The sequence below is a fragment of the Erinaceus europaeus genome, chromosome 1 (assembly GCF_950295315.1).
Source record: "Erinaceus europaeus chromosome 1, mEriEur2.1, whole genome shotgun sequence".
In the NCBI taxonomy this organism is placed as follows: Eukaryota; Metazoa; Chordata; class Mammalia; order Eulipotyphla; family Erinaceidae; genus Erinaceus; species Erinaceus europaeus.
In genome coordinates this window covers 137,993,227-137,999,788 of record NC_080162.1, presented here as the reverse complement: position 1 = coordinate 137,999,788, position 6,562 = coordinate 137,993,227, and the positions used below count along the sequence as shown (strand labels likewise).

Here is a 6,562-nt window from a genome sequence, read left to right as displayed (position 1 = left end):
CCTTTTATCTACACTCCATCATAAATAAAACCTTACCAGGATGTAATTCAATGCTAAAGCATGTGCCTTGCATATAAGACACTGAATTTGAGTGCCAACGTGTGAATGAATGAATATATGAATAAACATTTTAAACATTTTAAAAAGTAATCTTTTGGCATTAGGTGGTGGCACATTTGGTTGATCACACACATTGCTGAGTGTGGAAGACTGGAGTTCAAGCCCTCAGTCCTTACCTGCAGGGGGAAGCTTCAGGAGTGGCCAAGCAGTGTTGCAGGTGTCTGTCTTTTTCCCTCCTTCTCTAACTCATCCTCCCCCTCAGTTTCTTTCTGTTCTATCACTTAAAAAAAATCATAAAAGGAAAAAAAATCTGCAGGAAGCAATGGATTCCTTGCACAGGTACAGAGCCCAGCAATAACCCTGGTGGCAAAATAAAACAAAAACATTAATATATTGTACAAAGGCATACTTCTCTGAGTTTCATGTAATACCCACCAATCTGAAAGTAGATTTTTGGAATATAAGATGAAATCCTTTTGAAAATGTTTGATTTATTTTAAAGAGAGAAGCAGAGACAGAGAGAAAGACCAGTTCACTGCTCAGCTCTGGCTTATGGTGATGCTGGAGATTGAACCTGGGACCTTGGAGCCTCAGGCATGAAAGTCTTTTGCAGAACTATTATGCTTTTGCTCTGCTCTGAAGGAGAAAATAATCTTCTAGAAGACAAATGAAAAGGAAGTGAGAAAAGAATTCTCAAGCTTGTAATAAATCTAGAGTTAATTATAGACAGATTCCCCTAGGCACACATACCCTGTTCTGACATTGGCCTAATAAAGGGAAACAAGATGTGTGCTGCTTATTTTCAGACATAGTCTGTCAAGTTTTTCCCTAAATACCTAGAGCATTAATGATAAGCCCAGTGATACTGTCCTTAGAAAGTAGAGTGCTGTTTCTCCTCTTTCCTTGGTGGTGTCTGCTCTCTCTTCTCACTTAGGAAGGTGCAGCTCAAGCCAATGGAGATCAACCCCGAGATGCTGAACAAAGTGCTGGCCTGGCTAGGAGTCTTCAGCCAATGGTGCTTTGTGGATGTGCTGGGGCTGGAGCACAGGTCTCTGGGCTCTGTACTGGTGCCTGCCTGTGTGCTGCTGCTGTTGCTTCCCATCACCGCCCAGCATGAGAACTTCAGGAAAAACAGATTGAAGAATGGAAGGGACAAGAAGTCAGTCCTAAAGTCTATTTTTTTTTCTTTAAAAAAGGAAACACTGACAAAACCATAGGATAAGAGGGGTACAACTCCACACAGTTCCCACCACCAAATCTCTGTATCCCATTCCCCTCCCCTGATAGCTTTCTTTATCCCTCTGGGAATATGGGTCCAAAGTCATTGTGGGATGCAGAAGGTGGAAGGTCTGGCTTCTGTAATTGCTTCCCCGCTGAACATGGATGTTGACTGGTCGATCCTTACTCCCAGCCAGCTTCTCTCTTTCCCTAAAGTCTATTTCATGAAGCAGACGATTGGCAGCTCCTGTGGAACTACAGGACTGAAACATGCAGTGGCCAGTAATCAGGACAAGCTGGAATTTGAGGATGGGTCAGTCCTGCAACAGTTTCCTTCTGAAACAAAGAAGGTGTTTTACACTGAAGACAGGATAAAATGCTTTGAAAAGAATGAGGCCATTCAGGGAGCCCATGATGCTATGGCACAGGAAGGCCAATGGTGGGTAGATGATAAAGTGAACTTTTTAAATTATTTATTTATTTATTTATTTATTTATTTATTTATTTATTTATTTATTCCCTTTTGTTGCCCTTGTTGTTTTATTGTTGTAGTTATTGTTGCTGTCATCATTGTTAGATAGAACAGAAAGAAATGGAGGGGAAGACAGAGGGAGAGAGAAAGACACCTGCAGACCTGCTTCACTGCCTGTGAAGCGACTCCCCCTGCAGGTGGGGACCCAGGGGCTTGAACCGGGATCCTTAAGCTGGTCCTTGCGCTTTGTGCCACATGCGCTCAACCTGCTGCGAAACGACCGGACTCCCTAAAGTGAACTTTTATTTCATTCTGTTTAACAACGTGCATGACTACCTCTGTGAATTCTATGGACAAATGCCTTTCCCTGTGAATCATAGCACCAGTTCCGAGCACTCAATGATGCAGGATGCTGCTCAGGCATGCAAAGAATTCACTGAACGTGAGCAAGGAGAAGTCTGATTTTCTGCTGTGGCCCTCTGCAAGGCTGCCTAATGTCCTACTTGAGGGAGCTAGCTCCTCTTTACCCTTATCCCTTCAAGGTGCTCATTGTATGTCTTGTACCTCACTTTCTAATGCTTTAAGTGTCTTCTTTGGTTTGTGTTTGTCAGTTAAGGACTGGGATGTGATTTGTTTGTCTTTAAAAAAGAAATAAACTTTTCTGCTAGGAAAAAAAGAAAAAGAAAAAAAGAAAGTAACAGAGTTTGGTGTGTATATATAACATCTTGTATGACTTCAGTCTGAAACCAAGCCTCAGGAGTCCGCTGTTCTGTGGCTGTTGTGTTGGGATAAAGCAATTCTCAATTTACCATTTAGACATCAGCTGCTGCAAGTTTCCTTTATGTATGTCTGCCTTAGATTGGCGATAGAATAGAGTGCTTTACATCAGAAATGTCCTGTGTCCTCGTTCAGTAGTCTAACACCCCTGAGATCATGGATTTAATGCTCACAGGTCTCTCTCTCTCTCACATACTCTCTCTCTCCTCTCTCTCTCTCTCTCTCTCTTCCTCTCTCTCTGCCAGCACCCCAGAGTGAAAATTGCCCTACTCTGTTGGAGCTCTTAGTCTCTGCGTGTTTGGTCTCAATCCTACTCCATACCCCTTCTTGCTCCAGCTGAACATGAGAGCACATACCTGAGGCCACAGTGCTTCTGAGAATGTCTCAGTTGTAGTTGTTGAGGTTTCTTAAGTTCAGTAGTTGTAGATATTTATTGTTTGGGGGGAAAGTCTGTTCTGTCTGCCCTTACTCCATGGCGTCCACCTCCCATCTCTTTTCAACCCAGAGTGGAAAAAATTATAAAACAAACACCTGTATGAACAAGCAACCCCATTAGAGAGTCTATAATCAAAGAAAAGAAAATGAGTATCTTAAAGAGCTTTCCACAGGAATAATGTAGCCAATATGATGCAGCTATATTGATAATTAAACACAATATAGAAACAACCAAAGACTCCATGAACAGATGCATGGATAATGAAACTATTACAGGAACTAGAGCATTATTCAGACTTCAGAAAGACAACCTTGCCATTTGAGACAATATGTACAGACACGAAGGATATTTTGCTGAGTAAAATAAACTAGAAGCAGAAAAGCAAATACTGTATGACCTCTCATATAGACTCTAAAAGACTTAGAGTAGAATTATAATTGCTAATGGCTGGGAGAGGGCAGAAAAAGGAAGATGTCCCCTGTCCCCACCTTCATGGAGAAAACTTCATGAGGAGTGAGGCAGTGATCCAGATGTCATTCTCTCTCCGCCCCCTCTCAACATTTCTATGTCCTATCAAGTAAAATACATACTATAATAAATTAAATAATTTAAAAAGGGAAATGCTGGGAGTCAGGCGGAAGTGCAGCAGGTTAAGCGCAGGTGGTGCAAAGCATGAGGAACGGCATAAGGATCCTGGTTTGAATCCCCAGCTCCCCACTTGTGTGGGGGGGGGTCACTCCCCAAGTTGTGAAGCAGGTCTGCAGATGTCTATCTTTCTCTCCTTCTCTCTGTCTTCCCCTCCTCTCTCCATTTCTCTCTGTCCTATCCAACAACGACAACAATAACAACAATAATAACTACAACAGTAAAACAAGTGCAACAAAAGGGAATAAATAAATATTAAAAAAAATTTAAAAAGGGAAATGCTAGTGAAAGTCTACAGATACTAAGTTATAGGATGAATAAGTCCTGAGTATAGGATATACAACATACTAACAGTAGTTAATGTTATTGTATAGCTTATTTGAAATTTACTAAGACTTTAAATTATAAGTAATGAAAAAATGTACAGAGAGCCAAAGTGTATATGAAAAGATGCTCAGTATCATTAGTCATTAGGAAAAAAAAATTAAGATCTATTTTTATCTTTAGGTTCCTGATTATTAAACAATTTGCTCTGCTTTACACCTTAATGCCTTTCAGCCACCAAATTGCAAATACTGCCATGATTTCATCCTGACTGTCCTGGGCAGACAACCTCACCAATGTGTCCTGGAACCTCACCTCCCCAGAGCCCTACCCCACTAGGGAAAGATAGAAACAGGCTAGAGGTGTGGATTGACCTGTCAATGCTCATGTGCAGTGGAGAAGCAATTATAGAAACCAGACCTTCCATCTTCTGCACCCCATAAAGATCTTTGATCCAAACTCCTGGAGAGATAAAGTATAAAGAAGCTTCCAGTGGAGGGGATGGTATATAGAGCCCTGGTGATAGGAATTGTGTGGAATTGTACCTCTCTTATCCCACAATATTATCAATCATTATTAATTCACTAATGAAAATAATAATAATAAAAACTTGACTGGTGCAATTTTTTTAAATTATCAATATATAAGATTATAAGCTAGAAAGGGTGTAGTTTCACACCACTCCCACCGCCAAAGTTCTGTCTACCCTTTCCCCCTTCTCTAAATAACTACCATAGTTCTCCCAAGTTCTTAAGGATGGGTTGGGTTTTATTTTATATTTTATTTTATTTTATTTTTCTGGAGCACTGCTCAGCTCTGGTTTATGGTGGTGCAGAGTTTGGGACTATGGCGCCTCAGGCATGAGAGTCTGATTGCATAACAATTATGCTATCTACCCCATGTCCTATTTTATTTTTTAATCTTTATTTATTTATTATTAGATAAAGACAGACAGCAATTGAGCAGGGAGGGGGGCTATAGAAAGACAGAGACAGAGAGACACCTGCATTCTTGTTTCACTACTAGTGAAGCTTTTGCCCTGCAGGTGGGGACCAGGGTCTTGAACCTGGTTCCTTGCACACTGTAATGTGTATGCTTAACCAGGTGCACCACCACCTAGCCTCTTTTATTTTATTTAACTTTATTATACAAGTTTACATGACTGGTCAAGTTTTGGTATGGCTTTCATGTCACCTAGATATGGCAAGTGATTTCTAAATGTTACTTCCTTTTCCTCACTCTCGTCTATTGCTTTTGTGAACAACAACAACAAATTACTTCTAGGGAATTCAGACTCCTTTTCTAGCCTGGGTAGCTGCAAGTTCAGGATCATTACTGCTGCCACTCCCCTCAGCAGTGACCCTGACAGTTCATTTCTGGTCTGTCAGTGGACTTGTTCCCATAAGGAAACAAGCTGGATGGAGGGCTATTTCCCAAGGTAACTCATTGGCAGCTCTCTTGTTTTCTAGGAGACACTTGGCTGTCCTACTCCAATATATAAAATGTTAAAGGTAGCAAAATATTGTGGAAAGGGCCAGAACCAAATTAAAAAACAAACAAGCAAAAAAAAAACCCCTCTGTTCTCTCTCTGTGAACCTTTTTATACACACACACACACACACACACACACACACACACACACACACACACTCACACATCCCACACATTTCAAAACTAGTAAGGGGTAGTGGATGGTGATCAATTGCAATGTACTGAAAAAAAATCATATTGATCAGGCATTTAACATATCATGCTTTTTTCCTGGGTTTTATTTTTGTAAACACAGCGTTTTGATAATTATTGTTCCCTCTAAGTCAAGCTTCTGATTTTGTATATGGCGGTTCAGACCCCTAAGCTTCAGACCTGTAACCAGAGTCCATTGCTTCCTGTGGTCAGAGGCTCTGTCCTCCTGTGGATGCGAGTTTGACAGATGCCATTCTCAAACATCCATGTTTAGAGCTCTCTGCTAGATAGCCACTTCAGGGAATGCTTTGTGAATTTTTTTAAACTACCTTTTAAAAAATGGAAAGCTAACATAAAGCAACATCAAGTCATTCTTTTTACAATAAGCATAACACTTCCAAATTCCAGTATAAAGATTTTCATTTTTATGCATTCAATATCACTTTGTGTCCAGAAGCAATCACATTCTTATATGGCTCTAGCCATTGATGTAGAGGAATTTTATAGCCTTTTTGCATTTAGAAAATCATAAACACTTTTTTCCATAGACTGCTGACTTTTCATAATTACAATTTTTAAAAGCCTGTATAACATTCCAGCTAGTAAATATAGCATAATGTATTAAACTGTATTCCCAGTGCTGGTCTTTCTAGGTGGTTTTAATTACTATTTTATATTGAGTAGCACTGCAATAAAATTACTCATTTGTGGAATGTTTTTTTGTTCTTTAGGGTAATTCCCTTAAGAACTTTTCTTCCTAAAAATTTCACCAGCTTTCCAGATTCCTGGGCTATAGAATTTTAGACTCCTGCTTCACTTCATCATTTGTTCATTCATCCTTTTGAGTGCATCCTAATTGACTTGTATCATAAAAAAGCAATTACAGAAGCCGGACTTTCCACCTTTTGCACCTCATAGAGATCTTTGGTCCATACTCCCAGAGGGGT

The 6,562-nt window shown here is 40.1% G+C and overlaps 1 pseudogene; it reads left to right on the top strand.

The window, feature by feature from the left end:
- Positions 1-1,004: 1,004 nt before the first annotated feature.
- LOC103118191 (ubiquitin carboxyl-terminal hydrolase isozyme L1-like) lies at positions 1,005-2,245 on the top strand (annotated as a pseudogene).
- The last annotated feature ends 4,317 nt before the right edge of the window (positions 2,246-6,562 follow it).